Source organism: Pelophylax lessonae (genome assembly GCF_965119305.1).
Source record: "Pelophylax lessonae genome assembly, chromosome: 6".
NCBI classification, from domain to species: domain Eukaryota; kingdom Metazoa; phylum Chordata; class Amphibia; order Anura; family Ranidae; genus Pelophylax; species Pelophylax lessonae.
In genome coordinates, this window is record NC_138773.1 from 190,162,669 (window position 1) to 190,188,815 (window position 26,147).

Here is a 26,147-nt window from a genome sequence, read left to right on the forward strand (position 1 = left end):
TTAGTCATAGAGACTGCCAGGGACCATCTGGTCCTCGGTATTCGCTATGGTGAACTTCAGCCACCGGCAAATTCCTTCTGTGGTTCGCCAATTGCACGGGCGAGCTGGTAGAAGCATCGGAAAGCGCGGGGGGGGGGGGGGGCCTTCCCCTCTAGCTGCCTGTAAGAACAATCAAGTGGCTGAACTGACACTATGATTGTTCTTACGGTGAATCATCATTCAGATATCTCCAATCAAAGTCAAAGTCCAGGATGTTATATGACGTACTTGGGCCGGAAATGGTTGAAGCGCAAAAAATAAAAAATGCAGCGGTGATCAAATACCACCAAGACAAAGCTCTATTTGTTGGGAAAAAATGATATAAATTTTATTTGGGAAAAGCATTGTATGACCACGCAATTGTCGATTAAAATAACACAGTGTGTATCCAAAAAATGGCCTGGTCATTAGGGGTGTAAATCTTCCGGAGGTCAAGTGGTTAAAAGAGAAGTATGGATTCACAAAAACACAATAGTACTGTAATAGGGTACATGGCACAATATGCGTCGTGTGTACATAAAGGTCTATGCAGTACAGCAAAAAGTTCATAGAATCCAATAGGAGCGTTCAGAATAACTTCCCGCTGATCTCAATGCACCAAATGCAGCACCTACTAAAGTATCTCTAGGAAAACAGATAAGAAGTACAGCAGGGCGCAATCTGAGTGTAGTATATTTATGTATTTATTTTGGTAAAAAGACAAATGGCAACTGAGATCGTGACAGTTAAAAATCAGGCTCAGCACATACTAAGGGCTTCTAGTGGACCGGTTTACAACATGGAATCTCAGACCAGGGCTAGAAAACACTGGGTGGATGGATGGATACACCTGTAGGACCAAGAGAACACATGGGATGGTGCCAAACGAGGTGCAACATTAAGTGTAATGAGAATCACTAGTAAACTGGCAAATCACATAGGAAGAAGAAATGGCACTTCCATTAATATACTACACTCAGATTGTGCCCTGCTGTTCTTTTTATCTGTTCACAAAAAACAAACATACAAACTAACTAAGATGGCTGCAGAATGGATCCGAGGCTGCCGCTTTCCCCCACCGGCTCCAGCCCAAGAACTAAGCAAAGACTGCTTATCATTCAGTTCTAAGTCTTCATTGAGCAGAGAGCCAGTGACTATCATTCACCACCCTGTGTTCTGCCCCTCCAGCACTCACTAGAGCATGAAGTGTGGAGGGGGCAGGAAAGACTGGCTTAGGGTCTCAGCAACCCAGTTAGAGGCTGAGCCAGCTGCTGGTAACGCATTTGGGTGGATCTCAAAATTATTCTCTGGATCCCTGCTGAGCCTGGACTGGCCCTGCGATGTCAGCTAACAGCAGGCTTTAGTCTGCTGTTGGCTGAATCTCAGACACAGGACGCAGAACAAAGTGCACTCCTGTGATTCCCCAAAAGTATATGGGCAACAAAGCTTAGGCCATACCTCGCCTTTAATTTCCGCATTGTATTTCAGTTGTTTCTAGCCTACTCCTATTAATCTGAGTGATTGTGAAGTTCTTAAACTTACTTTTTGACGATCCCCACACATTTACTTTCTAAAAGTGCTATTAAAAGGTACATTTATAACAAACCTGTTATGGTTACCTGCTCTGTGCAATGGCTTTGCATAGCGAAGCCCTGATCCTCCTCTTCTCCTGGTCTCCTGCCAGAGCTCCTCACTCCTCCGCGTGCCCCCATAGAAAGCCGCTTGCTGTGGGGGCATTCCTGCGTGCTCACTCTGCTCTGTGTTCATAAGACACACAGAACAAGACTCAACCCGTCCCCCGCTACCTCCTCACTGGCTGTGATCGACAGCAGGCAACTGCTGCTGTCTCTCAGCCAATGGGGAAGCAGAGACCCGGAGAGCAGCTGCTCTCGTGCACATCACTGGATCAGGCTCGGGTAAGTATTGGGGGAGGGGGGCTGCTCCCCTTATCTTCATGCGCAGAATGATTGAGGGTAAAAAAAAAAAAAAAAAACCTTTAGCCTTTAGAACCACTTTATATTCTGTGACATTCACTACGACTGCGAGTAGGCACTGCTGTGTCACTCATTTCACGAAGCCTGCCTTATGAGCTAAAGAGGTGTGGAGAGGAGGAGTTTCAGGAAACAGAGTCAGTACAGGAATCACTGGGTAAAGGAAGCAAGGTACCATGGGATTTTTAGTCCTTGGAAATTGAAATTAAACAGCAGAGGGAAGCTGCAAAGAATGCAGGGAATCCAGGAAGTTGTGGAAGATGGCCAACAGACAAGCTACACTCAACTTGAAAATATGTTTTTCAAGATTGGATTGTCAAAAATAACTATTGTATGTATTATGTAGATTATATATATATATATATATATATATATATATATATATATATATATATATATATATATATATATATATATATACACATACACACATACATATATACATACACACATACATATATACATACACACATATATATATATATACACATACATACACACACACACACACACACACACACACACACATATATACATACATACATACATACACACACACAAACAGGGCTTTTTTCTCAGAGAATAGGTGCAGGAACTCCCCCCCCCTTCTGAGTTGTCCCTTGTCTCCACCCCCTACCCCACCCCAAACACATCCCTTGGTCCCACCCCCTACCCACCTCCCAGTACCGCCCCCTTTAGAGAACACAGAACCAAGTATCATTCTGTGGTGCTAAGTATTTTGTACTGAACTCTTTAATTATAACAAGAAAGGCAGGAGAAATAGATCCCCTGCAGCCAGCAACAATAGACCCCCCAGAAAATGCCCCCCCCCCCACAACAAAATACCACCTCAGCAACAAGAGATCCACCCCAGTGACAATAGACCTCAAGCAGCAACATTAGATTCTCCAGCAGCCAGCAACAATAGACCTCTGTCTCTCTGTCAACAGTAGATCCCTCCTAGCAACAACTGACTCCCCAGAAATAGAAGATCCCTCCCAGCAACAATAGATCTTCCCTAGCAATAATAGACTCCAATGCAAAAAAAGATCCCCAGTAGCGACAATAGATCCCCCAACGGCCATCATCAATAGACCATCCAGCACAACGCAGCACCCAAATACATTCAATGTTGGAGGTGCCGGAACTGCGTTCCCCCTGAAAAATGCTATATATATATATATATATATATATATATATATATATATATATATATATATATATATATATATATATATATATATATATATATATAAAAATTGGAGATGTAATCTCAATAATTGTAAGTTTTTTCTTTCTTTCTTTCATATCTTCATGCATTTACAAACAAGTGACTGCACAGTTTCGGACAAGCAGATGTCCTTCATCAATGTTTTAGGTTGCCTTTTATCTTCCCTCTCACAACGTGTGTAGGCATAAACACAGGTGTATACCCTCACCACTACTTCTGTGAATACCTGAATTAACCCATCCTTATCTAAATCGGCTTCAACAAAGACACAGTATCTAGAGATTTAGGTTTCCATATACAACTATCTCACTTCATCCCTTATTCTATAACTACCTTTCATCGTATTATATATACACTAAATGTACATCTAATTGATATTTATGTGTTAGTACGGGTGTGATATACCATCTTAATAGACATTTGAAATTCAATAGAGCCCACATCAATTGCGGAACAGTGTGCGGCCATCAATATAACATCTGTTTCTTGATTTGACAATTGTGAGCCAATCTCCTTTTCCCATTTTTTCAAGAATGGAGGTTTCTCCAAGCACATCCTCTTTGTTAGCATCTTACATATTTGAGATATACTCTGTTTTAATCTATTAGTCGTGTAGCACCCTACAGGTGGGTGCTAGGTAAAGATATAGGGGGCCTTGTTTGCCTAACAGCAGGGCTGCGATTTATTTGGCTAGGGTGTCAGGGCTTCCAGATGTGCCTGCTGAGGGGAGAAGTATCCCCACTGGCTCCTGTGAGAGGCTTCTCATAGGGTAGTGGAGGAAGCCCAATCAGAGGACACATCCCAGCTTGTAACTACCCCAGAATGCAGATTAGGCTGCAAAGGATTCTGGGAGTGGGTATAAGTTTGGGGAAGTGTTTGACCCGGTGTCTTTGGCGGGAGCAGAGTCCCAGGAAGGAGAGTGCGGCTGTCTCTCCTCCTGTCTGAGGAAGTCGGATGTCTCGGGGTGTCGCCTGAGTGTCCAGAGTGAGCTGAGGGGATCCGGTGTGCCGAGAGCCTGCGGAGAGAGAGAGAGGGGTCCAGTCCCAGGAAAGCTTACACAGGTCGTGAGTACTGCGGATTGCCCCTGGGGGTCTGCCAGTGTCAGAGGGGACCACTGCAGAAGAGGTTCTGGGATCCAGTGTCCGCTAGCTGTAAAGGGGGTGCCTAGGTTGAGGACCCTGAAGTTACAGAAGGGGTACCTAGTCAGTGGACCCTGAAGAGTTCGAATTGAAGGGGGCACTTGCAGTTGGGCCCTGAATTGTGTGTCAGTTGTCTGCATAGCTAAACAGAATTCTACTTCATACTACCTCAAGCTGGTCAAAGCAGAGGACAGTAATTAGTGAAGTACACAGTCCAACAGAGTCAGGTCCAACAATATTCAGTCCTGGATCTTCTGGACAAAAAGTCGAGGATTCAGCACTTCTGTGTTCATTAAGGTATTCTCAGCATTAGTGAGCGTTGGCTGGCGCTGGCTGGCGTCAAGGAAGCGCCAACGAGCATTTTTCAAGAATAAAGTCCCAATTGTGTATAGTTAAGCCTCAAGGAGTATCCCACTCATTCCCTTCTCCCATCCCTTTCAAATCAAATAAAAACCACAAACAAAGATGCCGGAGTTGTCGCTTCTTCAGTTGTCACACCCAGGGTCACAGCTCACATGGGCAGGGGAGAGTACCGGTACTAATGGCAGACCCACATCAGGCTACAGGCCTGGAAACTTTGCTACAGTCTTATTGCATAATTTTTTAACGATATTTAAGTCTCTTTCTCAGATCTTATCAGCTACGGTAAAGACCTCACAAAGTGCTTCAGCTGGAAACGCCTCCATTCATTCAATTTCATATCCTTCTTATTTAAATGTAACTCTTGGTATGTCCTAATAACCCAGGGCTCGACAAACCCCGGGCGCCAGGTCACATTTGCGACTAGAATTAGCGACCTGGCGCCTGGGGTGCCCTGCAGGAGGTGTCCTGTCCTTTTTGCACCCCCACCTCCTCCCCGAGTGCACGGACTTCCGCGCCGTCCAAAAATTGAGGCCCTGGCTTTTCGGCCTTCTGTGAGAGAGGCTTCCAATGGGGAACTGGCGCCCTCTTGTGGTGGCCGGGAGTAATGACTGTTTCCACTGCCTTGTTCTCAATGCCTTCCCATCTCCTTCCAAAGAGGAGATGAGAGGGAAGTTTTTGCAGGCTTCATCTCCCTATCCAGTTACCTTTGCTTAAAGGTAAGTGGACAGGGAGTGTGGTTATTAATTTATTTTTTAAATTTGAAAAAAAATTATATATTTTTTTTCTTTCAATTCTTATTTTTTTTAAAAAAATATATATATATATATATATATATATATATATATATATATATATCTTTTTTTTTTTTTTCCCCCCCTCATCGCCATGCCACAGCCGAAGGCCCCTTTCACACAGGCTGTCTGATCAGGTCCGCCTGTCAGTTTTTCAGGCAGACCTGATCGGACCCTTCATTCTCCTCTATGGAGCAGTAATCTGCTGCCATCTGATCCTGTCTGCCAAAAACAGACGGATGGTGGTTCCATTTTCTATCCATCCCATGGATCGGATCAGATGGCATCGGATGGAAAGAGACAGACAGTCTGTTTTCATCCAATTGCGCTAAATAGGAGAGTGGGGTTCTAGTCGTATTTAATGTGTAAATCTAGTATCCGTTTTATTAAATAAAGCTTGGTTGTTAGTTTAAAAAAAAAAAAAAAACTGGCTCCTAACTTTTTTAGCTGGCTCCTAGATTTCAGGCAAATTTGTCAAGCCCTGTAATAACCCCATTGTGAATAATATCTTTAAACGGAGTGTTTCCTATCCAGTTATTAAAATTTTTCTCATTTCCAGGTGCAAAATATTTTGTGCCTTCTAGTGATATCAACGGGGAATTATATTCCCAGTTTAACTGTTTATTAACCCTGTCCCAAATTTTATACACCACTCTTGTCATGTCAAGTGTTCCTTTTTTTTCTCTAAATTTTGGTGGAATCCAAATAGTTCTATTTGTGTGTTGTTCTGTGTAAATTAAATGTCTACCCACCTTTTCCCTAAATTTCCTTTTGTCCATTCAATCATTTGTGAAATAAATTAAATGAATCACTGCCCTATATTACCTTTCCATATCTGGTGCTGATAACCCTCCCTGTGATTTATCCCTTGTGAGGTTCGCATACTGCACTCTGGGTTTCTTCCTTTTCCAGATATAGTTTAATATCATAGTTTTCATAATCCTGAAGAAAGAGTGTGGGATATCTATTGGTAGCATTGAAAATTTGTATAAAATGTTGGGCAGCAAGAACATCTTAACCACATTTATCCTCCCTATCCATGATACTTGGTGCCCTTTCCTAATATTGATTTTCTCTCATTTATTAGGGGTATATAATTAGTCTGATACAGTTTTCCTATTGATGAAGTTATGTATATACCAAGGTACTTTAGGTTAGATTTTGCCTAGGTAAATGGGAAGTAACTTTTCAGCGCTTTTTCTTCCTTACTACTTCTGATTTTATTGGGTTTATCTTAAAGTTCGTTAGCTCACCATATTCTTTCAGCTCTTTTAGAATATTTGGGAGGGTAATTCTGGGATTGGTGATGTAGAAAAAAACATCGTCCGCATATGCTGGGGACTTTATGTTCTTTTTGTCCCACCGTTACTCCCCCTATAACCCTATTTTGCCAAAAAACGGTTCTAAACGCTAGAATGAACAACATGGGCGAGAGAGGGCATCCTTGTCTTTTCCCGTTGCTCATTTCTCACTTAGTTGACAGTCCCCCGTTTATCTTAACAGTTGCAGTAGGGTTTTTATATAATGCAAGTAGTAAAACAAAATCTCCTGCGCTCAAGTGCTGTCTGATGGAGTAAAAAGAGGTGCACTACAAACTCAGGTGTTGAAAGAGCTATTGGTCTTGCTGCCCCCTTCAGGATCAAGGGTATCCAGAACCAACTGGTAGAAAAGACAAAAAAGAAAAAGAGGGGCGCACCGACCTAGTGCATTACCATAAAACCATTTATTTAAAATATTAAAAAGTGTACTCACAAGACTGGTGTGATACAACACACATCAACATAGCATATGCAATCTCCAAGGTAGCCAGGTCCCAAATGTAGCGAATTGACATGCAGATGGTCGCATGGGGCTGCTGTGTGCTAGGCTGACCCCCTTCCTCAGAGCCAGAAAGAGTGCTGCTGAATCGTACGTCGGCCAGCTCCCATTTAGTCTTCGGCCGTCCATGTCGATGTGTGTTGTATCACACCAGTCTTGTGAGTACTTTGTGCACTTTTTAACATTTTAAATAAATGGTTTTATGGTAATGCACTAGGTCGGTGCGCCCCTCTTTTTCTTTTCTTTTTTGTTTTTTATATAATGCGCCTATCCACTGTCTCATCTTTAGTCCTATTCCGAGATCTTTTATCGTCTCAGTCATAAAGTCCCAATCCACCCTGTCAAAGGCTTTCTAAGAGTCTATTGACTGTAGTAGGGAAGGAACTTCAGATTCTTTTGTTTTTTGTAGTAGCATTAAAGTTCTAATCGCGTTATCATTTCCCTCTCTTCCCGGTAAAAAGCCAGTTTGGTCTGGGTGAATCCAGTCTTCAAATAGTGCTTTTAATCTTGTTGCTAATACTTTTGCATATCATTTTGGACCCTATAGAGGTTGCACAGGCCGTCCAACTCCTTGAGGATGGCATATCAATACGTGCCATTGCCTGAAGGTTTGCGGTGTCTCCCAGCACAGTCTCAAGAGCATGGAGGAGATTCCAGAAAACAAGCAGATACTCTAGGAGAGCTGGATAGGTCAATGGAAGGAACTTAACCCATCCGCAGGACCGGTATTTGCTCCTATGTGCAAGAAGGAACAGGATGAGCACTGCCAAAGCCCTACAAAAGGCCACTGGTGTGAATGTATCTGATCAAACAATCAGAAACAGGGTGGCCTGAGGGCCCAACATCCTCTAATGGGCCCTGTGCTCATTGCCCGGTATCTATGGAGCTTGATTGATATTTGCTATTAAACATTAGCATTGGCAGGTCCGCCACTGGTGCCCTGTGATTTTCACAGAAGAGAGCAGGTTCACCCTGAACACATGTGACAGATGTGAAAGGGTCTGGAGAAGCCGTGGAGAACGTTATGCTGCCTGTAATTCAGCATGACTAGTTTGGTGGTGGGTCAGTGATGGTCTGGGGAGGCCTATCCATGGAGGGACGCACAGACCTCTACTGGCTAGACAATGGCACCCTGACGGCCAGTAGGTATCGGGATGAAATCCTTGGACCCGTTGTCAGACCCTACGCTGGTTCAGTGGGTCCTGGGTTCCTCCCGGTGCACAACAATGCCCGGCCTCGTGGCGAGAGTATGCAGCCAGCTCCTGGAGGATAAGGAATTTATACTATTGAATGACCCCCACACTCACCTGATCTAAATCCAATAGAAAACCTCTGGGACATTATGTTTCAGTCCATCCAATGCCACCAGATTGCAAATCAGTCTGCTCAGGAGCTCAGTGACGCCCTGGTCCAGATCTGGGAGGAAATATCCCAGGACACCATCTGTCGTCTCATTAGGAGCATGCTCCGACATTGTCAGGCATGCATACAAGCACGTGGGGGCCATACACACTACTGAGTACCATTTTGAGTTCCTGAATGGACTAGCCTGCTGCATAATTTTTTCACTTTGATTTTTGGGGTGTCTTTAAATTCAGCCCTCTGTAGGTTGATATTTTCATTTCCATCAAACAATGTGACATCCTTTTATTCCTAACATATTACCCAGTCTATATCAGTATAGATATCCAGCATGATATTTTTTCCCATTAAGATCTGATGTGTTTTCAAAGTGTTCCTTTAATTTTTTTGAGCAGTGTGTATATATATTTTTTTTTAAGGTTCCAAGTAATTTTCTAGCAAAAAATACAGATTTTTTACTTCTAAACAAAAGGAGCTGGGAAATGCTTGGTCCTTAAGTGGATAATCTTGCAGGAAATGCTGTTGTACTCCCTCCAGCCATCTCATCCCTTGGCTGACTACTGCTATTACATCTGGTCACACTTACTGCACATATCACTATTCTATAACATGACACTAAGCTTAACTTACTAGCACTGGTATGACAGGTTAAGAAAAGGTATTTCAGAACCACGCCAGAAATGATAGCCAGCCCCGGGATGCTGTGCAGATAATGTGTCTATTTCTGGATCCCTCTGTGCTGACAGTTTTGTACGTGGAGAATTACGACCTTGCTATAGCACATACCACATTGTGCCCCTCAGATGTGTGCAAACAACTATACAATGCAAAGATTTATAGATTCTGTTATAACAAAATCTGAAAGATAAGCAGAAATGAGAGGATGTGATGAACAGAAAAATGTGAAATAAAAGAGACAGAAACAATAAAAGGTGTGATTTTTAAAGAGACACACTCACCTAGCCCATGCAGGGCAAAGTGACTGTTGTTCTTGAAAGGTCGTTATCTGCCCCCCTTATACTCGCCTCATCTGCGCTCCCATGTAGCTCCTTGCTTCTCTGCAGCTGACAAAAATTACCCGGCATACCTGGTTATGGGGTAGCATGTGATCTGCTCCCCGATGACCATGTCCAGGCCTAGCAACCAGTCGCTAGGACCAAGCAAATACACATGACCACGGACGTGATGTTACCGCTTCCCTGTGCTGCACGGAATTTGAGAGTGCAGCGGTAATGAGAACAAGAGGATCAGGGGATGTCCCTTGCAGACATTGCCACTCTGCACATTATGGGCAAGGTGACAGTATCTTGTTAAAAGAAAAAAAAAAAAAAACACACACACACACACACACACACACACACTTAGTTCAACACTGTCAGCAGACATCATAAATAAAAAAAACTCAATGAAACGCTTGCCGACCACCCTATAGCACATTTAGCCCTCGTTCACATTGAACGCAGCTTTGAAATTGTGCAACTTCATCTGAAATCATCCTATTTCACACTAACTACCAGAAAGAATGAGTCCTTACGTTTAAGGAGCACCTGTCATTTTAGATCCATCATGGCAGCGCCTGTTAGCGGGCATCCACTCACCTGCTGCCGCCACGTCCCTTACCTTGTTGCGTCACTGCCGTATAACCAGCCCTCCCATTAAAGTGAATGGGACTGTCGGTGAGCCAACAGGGTGTCAGAGGAGGAGCCACTGCGATAAAGAGATGACAGTTGCCCTTTAAAAATTATGATTTAAATCAAACCTATTTACTAGTGATTTAAATCATGATTTAAATAAAATCCAACAAGATTTTTATTATTTATATAAAATCCTAATTTTACAGGTAAGCATTAACACAGGGCCACCCATGGTGTCAGAGTCACAAAACTTTCTGGGCTTTCCAAGGAAAGGACAACAGACGCTATTTTTTTTCCACTTGGTATCCCTTTAGTTTATGGATTCTACAGTTTTAGGGCCCTTTCACACAGACGGACGTTTTTCTCAGCGGGGGATCGATCCGCCAATTCCTCGCTGAGCAGGAGGATGACAGCTGTGTCTCTGCGCTGTGTGCGGAGACACAGCTATCAGGTCCCCATGCATCTCTATGGGGGAATCGGATGGGAACGGACCATCTATCCGTTCTCATCTGATCCCATCCGATCCGCTGTACAATTAAAGAAGAAGGCAACCGCGCACCGACTTTAAAAGAGGAAAACGATAAAATTAATTTATTGAAAGTCCAAAAAATCCATAGTGACAAACCAGAGACAGGAGACAATACAGTTGACGCGTTTCACAAAATTATATTCGCTTAGTCATAATGGTTATGACTAAGCGAATATAATTTTGTGAAACGCGTCAACTGTATTGTCTCCTGTCTCTGGTTTGTCACTATGGATTTTTTGGACTTTCAATAAATGGATTTTATTGTTTTCCACTTTCAAGTTGGTGTGCGGTTGCCTTCTTCTTTAATTGTACAGCTGCCGGGATTGCGGATCTAACCAGCACCCTTCTGATTGTCAAGACATTCCTACACCTGTGCGGTCTTTTTCCTTTCCTTTGTTCGATCCGATCCGTTGCTGGACGGATGGAAAATAGGTTTCCTTTCCAGATTTGACAGATCGGATGTCACGGACATGTCTCCGCTGACATCCGATGCATGGGGTGACCATTCAGATCCGCCCAAAAAAACTGACAGGCGGATCTGAATTGCCCGCCTGTGTGAAAGGGGCCTTATAAAAAATACTGAATTGCCCAGCTGTTAAAATAACAAATGTAGGTCTTGCTGAAATATTCTACTTGCCTGCAGCAATGTCCTCTTCAGAAACACATTTCTACGGAGTTCTGCTTTAATCTTTGTACAGAGTTGTATGGAATAGGGGAGGAGCAACTCACGCCTTCAACTCATCCAGCTCTGCAAGTCATTTGGGTTTTAGCTATTCATTTGTCTAAACAGGCCTTTTCCACTAATACAGTAATAATTAGCAGTCTAGCCATCTACTCACTGGAAATAAAAATATGCACACAATATTTTTCCAAAACAATTTTTTTTAGATTTTATCTTTTTTTAGCCCTGCACAAAGAAAATATAACCAAAACCACAAAGCATTCTAATTAAATAATTTCTTCAAAATAATTACCTTTAAAACATTTTTCTTTTTTTCTTTTTTTTTTTTAATTTTAAAATTTGACAGGCAAACCCCCTACCATGAGAACAACATGCCTCATAATCAGAGTTCTGCTGGATTTGCAGGCAGTAAACAGTTTGCTGCGGTAGACCTTACATGCCCTTGGATATAGAAGTAAAGCAGGGACTGTTATTAATCACATGATGCATTAATGCTGTTGTGTTCCCTCCAGCCATCTCATCCCTTGGCTGTGTCCTTGCAGCAGCAGCTGTAGCTGCCATGACAGATTGGAAGCTGGTGGAATCGGAATACTAAACAGACCATATGTAGCTTCCTACAGTCACACAGATCTCCTTAACCACTTGAGTACCGGCCAGTACTAAGCCTTTATTACCAGGCCATTTTTCAGTGCTTGACTGGCAATCATTTAGCCATGACAGCACTGTACCCAAATATATCTTATATTTGAGACCGTTTTATTTTGGTTTATTTAATAACCACCATTTTTTATTTTTTTTTTGTTTACTTTATAAAAAGAAAAGAGACTAAAACTGATAAAAAGAAAAACACCTTTCCTTACTTTCGGTTGTTATGGATACCCACATTTAGGAGCTGGCTTTTCAACCCAAGCCTCAGCCGCTATTATTGTAAGCAGAGCGAGGAGCTGTAGGCTGATCAGTTCTGAGCGGCGAGCAGTAGCCGGCTTTTCCCCCCCAAGCAGTGGCCGCTGTCATTGTAAGCAAAGTGAGGAGTGGGAGGCTGTTCAGCTCTAAGCAGCTAACAGGAGCTGGCTTTTCCCCTCAAGCCTCGGCCGCTGTCATTGTAAGCAGAGCGAGGAGCTGTAGGCTGATCAGTTCTGAGCGGCGAGCAGTAGCCGGCTTTTCCCCCCAAGCCTTGGCTGCTGTCATTGTAAGCAGAGCGAGGAGCGGGAGGCTGTTCAGCTCTAAGCAGCTAACAGGAGCTGGCTTTTCCCCCCCAAGCCTTGGCCGCTGTCATTGTAAGCAGAGCAAGGAGCTGTAGGCTCTTCAGTTCTGAGCGGCGAGCAGTAGCCAGCTTTTCCCCCCCAAGCAGTGGCCGCTGTCACTGTAAGCAAAGTGAGGAGTGGGAGGCTGTTCAGCTCTAAGCAGCTAACAGGAGCTGGCTTTTCCCCCCCAAGCCTTGGCCGCTGTCATTGTAAGCAGAGCGAGGAGCTGTAGGCTGATCAGTTCTGAGCGGCGAGCAGTAGCCGGATTTCCCCCCAAGCAGTGGCCACTGTCACTGTAAGCAAAGCGAGGAGTGGGAGGCTGTTCAGCTCTAAGCAGCAAGCAGAAGCCACATTTTCCCCTCAAGCCTCAGCCACTGTCATTGTATGCAGAGGGAGGAGCTGTAGGCTGTTCAGTTCTGAGCGGCGGGCGGGGGCTGCAGGAGGTATCTTCTCAAGTTTACCAGAAGGCGATTGGTTGCTAGGACACAGGGTGGTCCTAGCAACCAATCATCTTCTTGTTAATATAAGTTAAATTGTTACTAAAAACACAATTGTAAACAGTCTGTATATGCAGTAAAGCATGCTTGTTATACTCACTGTGGAACGTAAGGGGTTAATCCTCTGCATTGTGTAAAAAAGCCTGTCTTCTCTGATCCTCCCCTTCTTTCACTGTACCCAATCTATCTGCTGATAGTACAGAGCCTTGGGGGCACTCTGCACATGCTTTGCTTATTGTGTATTTTTTTATTTTTTTTTCTTGGGAGGGTGCATGAGATCAGCACAGGGCCAATCAGCACTGTCCAGACAGAGGGTCAGGGGTCATGCAGCCTCATAGGAGAATGAAAACTCCTCCAAGTTTTAACCAGACACTGATAGAAGTCAGAAGACTGCTATATACCACTGATGAGAAAAGGTAGATAGCAGTTTATATTTACTAAAATAATTGCATTTCCATGTTCTGTGTACTGTGGGAGACCAGATACAGTGAATGCAGGGTCCTGGGGTTAGTAACACTTTACCTCCAGCTGCTCCCAGCGCCGCTCAGAAATGAACAGCCTCCCGCTCCTCGCTCTGCCTACATAAACAGTGGCTGAGGTTTGGGGGGAAAAGCCGGATCCTGCTCACCGCTCAGAACTGAACAGCCTCCCACTCCCTGTGTGCCCATGTAAGAAAAAGAGTAAAGGGGCAGAGGAGATGGCAGTGATGTGAAGGGGGGGGGGGGGTGCAGTGGACACTGCTGTGATGGCAATGAAGGAGCAGGACAGAAGAACAGAGGACACTGCGGTGATGGCAGTGATTTGGAAGGGGGCAATGGACCCCATACCGCTGGGGGGGTTTAGAGTAAGGGGGGAGGGCATCACTGGAAATGTAGTGATTTAAGGGGGAGCAGAGGACACCATGGGGGGGGTGATGTGAAGAAGAGGCAGAGGACACTGATGTGGGGGCTGTAATGTAAAGGGAGACAGAGGACACCCTAGGGGGGCTGTAATGTGAAGAGAGGGCAGAGGACACCACTGTAGGGGGGGTGATATGAAGGGGGGGCAGAGGACACTGTTGTGGGGGCTGTGATGTGAAGAGAGGGCAGAGGACCCCACTATGGGGGTGATGTGAAGTGGGGCAGTGGACCCTATACCGCTGGAGGATTTAGAGTAAGGGGGGGGGGGGACATCACTGTGAAGGTAGTGATTTAAGGGGGAGCAGAGGACACCATGGGGGGGGGTGATGTGAAGAAGAGGCAGAGAACACTGATGTGGGGGCTGTAATGTAAAGGGGGGCAGAGGACACCCGGGGGGGGCTGTATTGTGAAGAGAGGGCAGAGAACACCACTGTAGAGGGGGGGGGGGGCAGAGAACACTGCTGTTGGCGCTGTGATGTGAAGAGAGGGCAGAGGACTCCACTATGGGGGTGATGTGAAGGGGGGGGGGCAAAAAACACCGCAGTGGGGAAAGAGGGGGTGACTTGAAGGGGGGCTGAGGACACTACTGAAGAGGAAACTGTGATATGCAGGGGGGGGGCAGAGGATCTAATGTGAGAATGTAATTGTGATTTAAGAGGAGAAGGGCTTAATGTGAAGGATCTGAGTCATCACACAAATGTGATTTGGACCTCGGTTGGAAGAAAATGTTACTGATTGGACCTCCGTGAATTTTAATTCATTCCCCCTGGTATAGGTCATACACAGAGGGAGGAGGCAGTGAAAGGGTTAATGTACAGGCCACATCCAGTGGGAAGATGGAGATGAGGGGGTTAATGTGCAGGATAAGGATGCATCAGTCAAGGTAAGATCAATATAAATGCTAACGTTGCCGATAACAGATCTGAAAACAAAAGGAATGATGTATGAAAATGGAAGAAGGGGTCGCCAATATCAATAGTGCCAATTAAATACAGAAAAAATGATTGATTGCTATACCAACACTAAAGATTTATACATTCTAGATCAGTCCTGGCAAAGATGGAGGAAATACCGGTTTATGCTCCAATAAGCCTCCTAGATAAAGAACAAAAAAAAAAAAAAAACTGGACAATCGGAAAAGCTTTTAATGCCAGTTCACACATATGTGATGTCAGACATCGCATGTGATTCACAGCTCACTGCTCTGCAAGCCACATGCGATGTCTGCGCATTACAAATTTAGCCGTACAGAGTGTATGGCTGAATTTGCATAGCATTCGGACCAAAGTCGCACAGGACACTTTTTTTGGTCCGCACCAGAATCAGATCGCATGGGTGTTCACACTGCGATATGCGAACTGATCTGGGGGGTGTCGTTAACTTTGTATTGACGACCCCGGCGAGTCGAATATGGCAGTGTGAACTGCCTGCGAGTTGAGTGCGATGGGGGAACCCGCAGTGGATTTAAAGGGGTTCCCGCATCACATATGTGTGAACCAACACTTACAGCACTTGTGGCAACCAATTAGCTTTCGGGGGTGTACCCTGAAATAAAATCCCATTGTGTGTCTATGGGTAACATGTTTTTTTTTAATATACATGAGGCTTTTTTCTACAGGCTAAAATGTGACACGCATGTAGAATACTTAATATTACATGCGTTTTGATGGGTTGCAAAAAAGGATGAGCTTGGGAGTGTTTACATCCTACTCCAAACCCACCGGAAAGCCATTACTGCACACAGCCAATCCTAAGCAGCTGAAACATTCCCTGCCCTGCAGTCACATGTATACAAGGGCCTATATAGGTGAGGCTGTGGGGCAGGGAATGTCTCAGCCGCTTAGGATTGGCGATGTGCAGTGACGACATTCCGGTGGGTTCGGACTACTATCCAAACACACCTGAACCCTTCCATAGTTGCCAACAGGTAGTAAAGTTTTGGTCAATAGCTTTTAACCATCCCCATAGCAAGGCACACGTGCTGAAGCTGGGTTGTGTGCATCCATAGAAAAACACAGCACTGCTTAATAGACATATGCCGGTTTTCGGTAATTCGATATATCGCGGTATTGCATAGCCACGGTATTGTTATTGTGGCATTTTTAAAATACCGAGTTTCTCTGTCAAGTCTGCCTGACTTGTGAATTGATACATTTCAGTGAGCTGGATGACTCATTCACTCACACAGCTAATGCCTATCAGCATTAAGTCTCCCAGTTAACTATAAACAAAAATGATTACATTGTATCTTTTCCTTCCCTCTGCCAGGGAGAAAGGAAGTTTAACCTCTTAAAGACTGGATCTTTTTCTGACACTTGTTGCTTGCAAGTTAAAATCAGTTTTTTTTTTGCTAGAAAAGTACTTAGAACCCCCAAACATTTTATATATTTTTTTAGCAGAGACCCTACAGAAAAAAATGGCGATTGTTGTAAAATTTGATGTCACACTGTATTTGCGTAGCAGTCTTTCAAACGCAATTAATAGACTTTAATGAATAAAAAAAAAAAAAAAAAAAAAACAGTAAAGTTATCCCAATTTTTTTTTTTTTTGTTACACAGAGAATCGTGAGAGAATCGTGATCTTTATTCCAAGCTAAAAAATCGTGATTCTCATTTTGGCCAGAATCGTGCAGCTCTAATATATATATATATATATATATATATATATATATATATATATATATACACACATACACACACACACGCATAGCAGCCCACATTACATTATTATATAGCCATCAAGCAGTGTCTGGCCTACCTGGTGATGACTGGTCCTGGCGCTCTGATCCGATGGCCTGGTCTTTAAAGGGGCAAATCCTTGCGATCCAGAAGTGGTTAAACCTGCAGGAGGACCGGTGTTTTTATCTATTAATGACTTTACTATTGCTTTAGGCCTGGTTCACATGTATGCGGGTTGGTGGTTCACATGTATGCGGGTTGGCGGTTCACATGTATGCGGGTTGGCGGTTCACATGTATGCGGGTTGGCGGCCCACATTTGCACAGGCATAGCAGCCCATTGATGTGAATGGGCTTGAGCTGCTATGCCTGCGTTTTCAGCTGAAAAAAGGTGCATGCAGAATTTAAAAAAATGCAGTGGCCATGAAATCCATCCTTCTTTTGCACCATGCGACTTACCTGCCGTTGCTGCACACGCAAACTGTGTTTAAAAGCCGTGCCCACGTATACAAAAAATGCAGAAAGCTTGCCAGAGCAGGAACTGCAGGTTAGTCGCATGGTGCAAAAGCAGGATGGATTTCAAGGCCACTGAATTTTAAAAAAAATGCTGCATGCACCTTTTTTCTGCGGAAAATGAGGGCATAGCAGCCCGTTCAAATCAATGGGCTGCTATGCCTGTGCAAATGTGGGCCGCCAACCCGCATACATGTGAACCGCCAACCCGCATACATGTGAACCACCAACCCGCATACATGCGAACCACCAACCCGCATACATGTGAACCAGGCCTAAAGCAATAGTAAAGTAATTTATAAACAACACCTCCTTCAGGTTTAACCACATCTTGACCACAAGGATTTGCCCTCTTAATGACCAGGCCATCGGAGCCGAGCGCCAGGACCAGTTATCACCAGTTAGGCCAGACACTGCTTGATGACCTATTTTAGGCCTGGTTCACAGAGTCTGTCCTGACTGACTATATAATAATGTGCATAAGTGAACCAAAGCCCCTAAATTCAGCAATGAAATTGAAGTGAGGTGGAAATTTAATAATTTAAATTTAATAATAGAATACCGTGATAATACCGTATACCGTGGCAAAACCCTAATCAATTAATCGCAGCATGAAAATCTGATACCGTCACAAGCCTACTGCTTAACCACACCCCCGCTCCCTCCTCTCATGATTTGATTGACAGTGGCTCCCGCTGCAATTAGTGCAGCCTGTAAGAGAGGGAGACAGGAGCAAAGAACTGCAGCATTGCACAGTGCTGGATTGTTACAGGATGGGGGGAGGGGGGGGGGGGGGCATTGGAAGGTTTTTTCCCCTAATGCAGGGAATTCATTAAGGTAACAAAACTAGCGATGCACTGATATCGGTTTTTACCGGCGAGTACTGATACTTTTGGTCAAAAACTTGCCGTTGCCTTTTCCTGCACTTCTGCTGTGGGAACCCAGGCTGAAGTCACTATGACAAGCCTGGGTTCACATAGGAGCAGTGGGGGAAACCACATTTGATTCGGACAGGAATCGCATTACATTCCTGCTCAAATGTTCTTTGCAGTGCGATTGGAGACCATTCATTTTATAAGGGCTCAATTCGCACCACAAAAGTATTGGTTTTGTGTATGGAAGCATTCGCACGGGTACAAGTACTCAGTATCGGCACTGATACTGGTCAACTCAAAAAAAAACGTAAAGGGTTACTAAACCCACAACAGTAAAAATCAGTGTGTATATGCAGTAAAGTATGCCTGGTATACTCACTGTGAAAACGAAAGGCTTAATCCCCTGCATTGTAAATGTTACTGGTGTTGCGCAACCTCTAAAATGTGGGCCTGTCAAACCATCTCCTGATAGAAAAGAGCCTTGGGGGGGGGGGGGCAAGCTGCACATGCTCAGTTTAGTGTGTATTGCTTGAGAGTTGTTTTTTTTTTTTTTTTTCTGGGAAAGTGCATGTGATCAGCATAGGGCCAATCAACACTGTCCTTACAGAGGGTCAGGGGCCATGCAGCCTCATAGGAAAATCAGGGGAGAAGGAAAACTCCTCCTACAAGCTTTAACCAGACACTGATAGAAGTCACAAGACTGCTCTAACTGCTGATGAGAAAAGGTATTTAGCAGTTTATATTTAGTAAAATAATTGCATTTCCATGTTCTGTGTACTGTGGGAGACCAAATATAGTGACTGCAGGGTCCTTTGTTTAACACTTTAAAAATGTTCTATAAAGTAACTACAGCAATTCCTGGAACAAGAAAAAGCCATTCCTAATAGATCTCGCCATAAAAATGTCTCATGTAGCTCCCCCCCCCCCCCCCCCCAACCACCACACTTCCTGTGCTGCTCACAAATCACACACAATGCAGCTCAGAATAAACAGTCCCTCGCCATGTGACAGCTGGAATAAGGCAGGAGCAGTTCCACTGACAACCAGGACATCCTGCTGTGCAGGGCAGCTTTAGACACGCAGGCGTGACAAACATCGCTCGAGATCTTACAATGACATCTTATTTCCTAACTGATTCTTGCTGCCAAGTATGCCAACCAGGGGTTCTAGAAGGCTTTTGTAAGCGGCATGCCAGTCTCCTTTCAGTGTCGACTTTAGATCAGCGAGTACTGTAGGGGATTATCCCCTTTCAAGTCAATTTAATTACTTTAGTCCTATAAGAGGCTTGTCACTAAAGCTTAAAGATTATAAGGCTGGATAGTCTCTAGAACACATAAGAAGGTAGCCAAAAGTGTAGTTAGGCTCCACACCAAAAATGAAAAGCTTGGCAGGTACGAGGTGCAGGCACCTAGATGTTCCTGCATATACAAGCCTAGAATATCCTACTATTATGGTGAAATGCTGGACAATTCTGGCCTTTCCACCCTCCACATTTCTACTGGCCTTTACTGTATTGAACAAAATTATAAACACAACATTTGTTTTTGCCCCGATTTTTCATGAGCTTAACTCAAAGATCTAAGAAAACCTGGATTCATCCATGAAGAGAACTCCTCTTCAAAGTGCCAGACGCCATAGAATGTGAGCCTTTGCCCACTCAAGCTGGTTAGGACGATGAACTGCACTTAGGTTGAGACCCCGATGAGGGCGATGAACATGCAGATGAGCCTCCCTGAGACGGTTTCTGACAGTTTGTGCAGAACCCATTGTTGCAGCAGCTGTCCGGATGACTGGTCTCAGACGATCTTGGAGGTGAAGATGCTGGATGTGGAGGTCCTGGGCTGGTGTGGTTACACGTGGTCTGTGGTTGTGAGGCCGGTTGGATGTACTGCCAAATTCTCTGAAACGCCTTTGGAGACGGCTTATGGTAGAGAAATGAACATTCAATTCACGGGCAAGAGCTCTGGTGAACATTCCTGCAGTCAGCATGCCAACTGCACCCTCCCTCAAAACTTGTGACATCTGTGGCATTGTACTGTGTGATAAAACCACATTTTAGAGCGGCCTTTTATTGTGGCCAGCCTAGGGCACACTTGTGCAATAATCATGCTGTCTAATCAGCATCTTGATATGCCACACCTGTGAGGTGGATGGATTATCTCGGCAAAGGAGAAGTGCTCACTAAGGTTCGGTTCACAGGTCGCCCGACTCTGAAGCCGCCCCATGCAATGCGACTTCAGCAGTGCCATCTTAAGAGCCTTATAGGCCCCTGGGAAATGCAGTGCACTGGGGCCCCCTGCGGAGCAGCGATAGCCCAGAGGCCAATGGGAGGGGCGTCTGGAGGAGAGAGAAGAGAAGAAAAGAAAAGAAAAGAAAAGAGAGAAGAGAGAAGAGAGAAGAGAGAAGAGAGAAGAGAGAAGAGAGAAGAGAGAAGAGAGAAGAGAGAAGAGAGAAGAGAGAAGAGAGAGGAGAGAGGAGAGAAAAAAAAAAAAAAAATCAAGCAGCCTGGCAGCTGGGCTGGCTGCCTTACCTTTCACAACGGCTGCACATGAAGAGAGAAGTTGGGTGGAGGCGGAGCCAGTCTTCTAGGCGCGTAGAGGAGGACGAGCCAACGAGGAGGATCCTCCTCTGCTGTGCATCATGGGTCTGCTCTGCTAACTTCACTGGATGCTAGATGCCAATCGGCCTGGCCTTAGCAACCAGTGTGCAGTGCAGACTCGAGCCACCGGCGGACAACAACGGGGGGGGGGGGGCGGCGGGGCCCAGCGGACAACGGGGGGGCCCTAGATCACCAGGTAATCTGGATTCTGAAATGAAAAGAGAAAGTCAGGTGCGCTAAATTCACATGTGTCACACATCAAAACTTGGGTGTGTCACTATAAGTAACCAACCAACCTCTGCAGTGTGTACCTTGGTTGATGTGCACTAAGAGGGTGTATGGTATTACCAGAAACCCTGGTGCTGACAAATAAAAGGTGATGGATGAAGTAATAATTTTCAATGTGATAATAACAACATAATCAAATGGTGCTTCACAAATAATGCAAAATAAAGTCCAAAACTTCAGTGTGAACCACCTAAGGTGTATATACACCCCTGGAGGGTACGCAAGTCCCAAAATCCCACACAAATAATACAGTCCACAAACGTGTATTGGATAAAACTGTGAGGGTGCAATGGTTCCACCACCTGGATAGGGATTGGCCTCTTACCATAAGAAAGAGGTCAAGGGCGGATAATTAACCCAGTAGTGTCCTAGGGGTCCCGGGGGTCACCTTGGGATGTGCAGACAAAATTAGCCTCTTACCAGATCGCTCCAAGTATGGGCAAGTTGTCTCACTTTTCGTATTATGTCCCAATCCCGGTCCTCTATCTTCCTGGGGGTTCTCTCTATTATCCCGGATGGAGGCTTCAGCTTGTGGCTCATGAAAATAAATTAGACCATAGTGCAGTACCTTGGGTGGTTTTATTAACAAAAGTAGATGCACTTACATTTAGACGGTCATCTCAAATCACAAAAAGAACCAATTCCAATAATAGAGGCCGAGACCACCTGCAGTGCGGTCCGGCAACCAACGATGACGGCGCGGCGCTCCTCTCTGACGCGTTTCCACTCAATAGTCGTCTACGGAGATAGGAGCATACTCTCTATATATATATCCTGCATACATGTATATTCTGCAATATTTACATTTTTTATAAACTCAGTCAATGAATCCAAACTCTGTAAGCTGAGATAACATGCACTGCATTGATGCATTCACACTAACTACCAGCAAGAATGAGTCCTTACATTTAAAGAGTACCTGTCATTTCAGATCCATCATGGGAGCGCCTGTTAGCGGGCATCCACTTATCTGCTGCTGCCACATCCCTCACCTTGCTGTGTCACTGCCATATAACCAGCCCTCCCATTAAAGTGAATGGGACTGTCAGTGAGTCAACAGCAGGACAGAGGTGGAGCCGCTGCGGGACAGAGATCAGTGTTACTCATAAAAAATTATGATTTAAAAGCGAGTTGATTAAATCAGGCCTTTTTACTAGCGATTTAAATCAAATCCACCCTGCTGCTAAGAGGTCCAGATACAACTTTATTCCAATAAAAGTCAGGGGAACAATCCAAAGGGTAGCCAACACTTTTCAGGGGTCCCAAAATGCACCCTTCATCAGGGTTTGATGGAAAACAATATCAATGGGCTAGAAGTGAACTGGACCTTTATTGGTATGGGTTAAAGTTTTTATGGTAAAAAAAATTCTGCCCCCTCCATGCTCCTAGCCTCTGTTCTTTCCTTATGTACACTGCCGGGTGCATGAAATGTCCAGCGAATATCCCAGATCATTCTCGATGTGCTGAGAATAGAGCTTGGGATACTGCATCTCCTGTGTGCACGGGCAGGATTTACATATCAATGGATGAAGAATGCTGGGGGCCTGAGATCCTGAAGGCGGGAAGGGATGCATTGCAATACATTCAGTGGAGCGCAAAGGAGACACCCTGCATGTCTCATTAAAGAGACCCTGTTACCTAAAAAAACATCACGTGGGGACTTTTTGTACCCTATGTAATGAAAAAAAAAAAAAAGTAGATCATTGTTTTCAAGGTGCCTGTACACAACATGCACTGCGCATAGATCAGTAGAAAAACATTTTAAAAAATAGAGAAATCCGAGTTGCCGGTTAGTATTTTTGCTCATATATGTAAAAACAGCTAAACACCTGTATAAGCAACAATTTTAATGCCCAGTGTGCATTGACCCTTAACCTCTTCCTGACCACCCACCGCAGATATACTGCGGCAGGTAGCTGTACGTCAGTCCCGCGCCTGCAGCTAGGGGGCGAGCTCCCGTCCCCACTCAGCAGCGGGGACTCTGATTGCCGCCGGCCACCCGCTGAGAGAGAAGGACGGTCAGTTGTTGTCGCAGTTGACCGTTCTTCTCTTTGAAATGATCACAGAGCGCCTGCGATCCTTCAATGTAAAATCACATGTCTCTGTGATCATTTCAAAAGCCCAACCCCCATACAGTTAGAAACACTCCCCTAGGCTTACATTTAACTCCTTGATCACCCACTGTGTTAATCCCTTCCCTGCCAGTGTCATTATTACAGTAACAGTGCATATTTATAGCACTGATTACTGTAGTAATGTCACTGGTACCCCCAAAAGTGTCAAAAATGTCAGTCAAGGGTCCGATCTGTCCGCCGCAATATCGCAGTCCCGCAAAAAAAAAGAAAAAAAAAAAAAAAAAAAAATCGCAGATCGCCGCCATTACTCGTTAAAAAAAAACACCAAAAATGACAGAAATCTTTCCCGTAGTTAGTAAACACAATAACTTTTGCGCAAACCAATCAAAATACGCTTATCGTGATTTTTTTTTACCAAACATAGGTAGCAGAAAACAAATTGGCCAAAAATGTTTAAAAAATTTGATTTTTACATTTTTTGGGGGGGGGGGAAATTTCATATAAAAAAATGTTAAAAATATTGTTATTTTTTCAAAATAAACGCTCTTTTTTTGTTTATAGCGCAAAAAGTAAAAATTGCACAGGTGATCAAATACCACCAAAAGAAAGCTCTGTTTGTGGGGAAAAAAGGACGTAAATTTTGTTTGGGTACGGCGTCGCACGACTGCGCAATTGTCACAGCGCAGAATCGCAAAAAGTGGCCTGGACGTAAGACAGAAAAATCCTCCGGTGGTAAAGTGGTTAAAGTGATTGTAAAGGAAACATTTTTAATTTAGTAAAAATAGCAAACATGTTATACTTATCTGCTCTGTGCAGTGGTTTTGCACACAGCAGCCCCAATCTTCTTCTTTGGTCCCTCGCCGTCGCTCAGGGCCCCTCCCCCTTGCCGAGTGCCCCCCATAGCAAGCCACTTGCTGTGGGAGCACTTGTGCCTGCTCACTCCCGAGCCAGCTCTCTGCACCCATAAGACACAGAGAGCATTGCTCAGCCCCGCCCCTGCTCCCACCTAACTAGCTGAGATTGACAGCCAATGGCTCCTTCCTGCATCTCAGCCAACCAGGAGGGGCATACCCGGGAGAGCCTCAGGTCTTGTGCAGATCGCTGGATCGACAAGTATTAGAGGCTGAGGGGGGAGCTGCACTAGAACACCTGTGAGGTTATATTGTAGTCTGAGACCAAAATTTTGGGATGTCACCAAAACAGGATTAGGGGGGACATCTTCAGGTGGGGACACTAGTTCTGGTGACACCCCCAGATTCCCCCACTTTGGAGGGATTCAGGCTTGGTTCACATTACTGCAGTGAGATTTGGCTGCAGTTTTCAGTGCAATTATGTAGTGCAATGTTGATGCTGCGTTTTTACATATTCTTTGAGGCCGAGTCACATTGTAAATTGTACCAAAGTAGCACAGGAACTTTTTCCTAAATCGCACTGTGCTAAGTCGCATTGATCTGACTGGACACCATTGAATATGTGATTTCCCTTTTCATGCGAATCTATGCGACTCAAGTCGCATCAGAAGTCGCACTAACATGAACCAGCACTTCCTCTCACTTCCAGGTTTAGCTATGGGACAGGAAGTGAAAGGGAAATCTCCCTAAAAGAACACGGTTAACAAAAAAATAAAAAACACCTGTCAGGGGTTCTAACCATCCCTTAGGCTGGTTTCACACGGGGCAGATTCCAAAATGCACACCCACCTGCTCAGCAGGATCTCTCCGCTGATCATCACTTAGCAGGCGGATGACGGGTCCGTGACAGCAGAGTGGACACAGCCCCGCTGTTCTCTATGGGACTGTCAGATGCAATCAGATCGCCTGTCCGTTTCCATCCGACTGTCACCTGATCCGCCGGACGGATGGGGAATGAATCCCACATCTGTCAGTTTTTGGCAGACAGGATCAGATACTGGCGGGTGTCATCAGACACATGTCCGCTGATATTCGCCACTCCATAGAGAACAATGGCTGGTCCAATCAGGTCCTGATCGGACCGCCCGTGTGAAAGCAGCCTAACTATCCAAAATTATAAAAAAAAAAAGTTTTGCCTTTAGTTCCACTTTCATTATTCATAGGCCAGCTTATACATTTATAATAAGAAGGAATATATCTGGATCCCAGGATTAGACTAGTATAGAATCAGTACAGAACAGTCCAGGATATGGGATCAGAGGAAGTGCCATATCTGTGAGAAGGACACAGAATGATGATCTATGGACAGACATCATACAGGGACAATCACAGGCAGGAAATGACACTTCCATACACAACCATAGAGTACAAATACAGTCCAGGATACAGAGATGAGTACAGACCAGATGTCACACATCACCGATCTGGCTCTATTCCATACCGAATGACAACCACTAGTATCCCACACTGACACCAGGATCTCCACATCCCACCCGGGGCGGATTCATAGACAGCACATTACCTGCTCTGTGTCCGGCTCCTCAGTACATCACTGCACACATAGGGAGATAAGCCTCAAGCTTCATCACCCTGTCCAGCTCAGCCCGCTCCACCTTCAATTCCTCTGCAACAGCCTAGCCTCGCTGTGAATAGCGGTAGCCAAGCCTCGATCTGGAGAGACCACAGAGCCAAGCCTCGATCTAGAGAGAAAACAGAGCCAAGCCTCGATCTAGAGAGAAAACAGAGCCAAGCCTCGATCTGGAGAGAAAACAGAGCCAAGCCTCGATCTGGAGAGAAAACAGAGCCAAGCCTCGATCTGGAGAGAAAACAGAGCCAAGCCTCGATCTAGAGAGAAAACAGAGCCAAGCCTCGATTTGGAGAGGTCAAGGAATCAAGCCTCGATCTGGAGAAGCCAAAGAGCCAAGCCTCAATCTGGAGAAGCCAAAGAGCCAAGCCTCGATCTGGAGAGCTCAAGAGCCAAGCCTCAATCTGGAGAGGCCAAAGAGCTAAG

General features: G+C 44.8%; 1 protein-coding gene across 2 annotated transcripts in view; it reads right to left on the reverse strand.

Annotated features, from left to right (window-relative positions):
* TRAK2 (trafficking kinesin protein 2) overlaps positions 1–25,790 on the reverse strand; it is a 95,601-nt gene extending 69,811 nt beyond the window's left edge. For both annotated transcript variants that reach the window (XM_082261309.1, XM_082261308.1), the window contains exon 1: positions 25,659–25,790. The gene's annotated coding sequence lies outside the window, so the exon portion shown is untranslated. The remainder of the gene's footprint in view (positions 1–25,658) is intronic.
* Between the last annotated feature and the right edge of the window lie 357 nt (positions 25,791–26,147).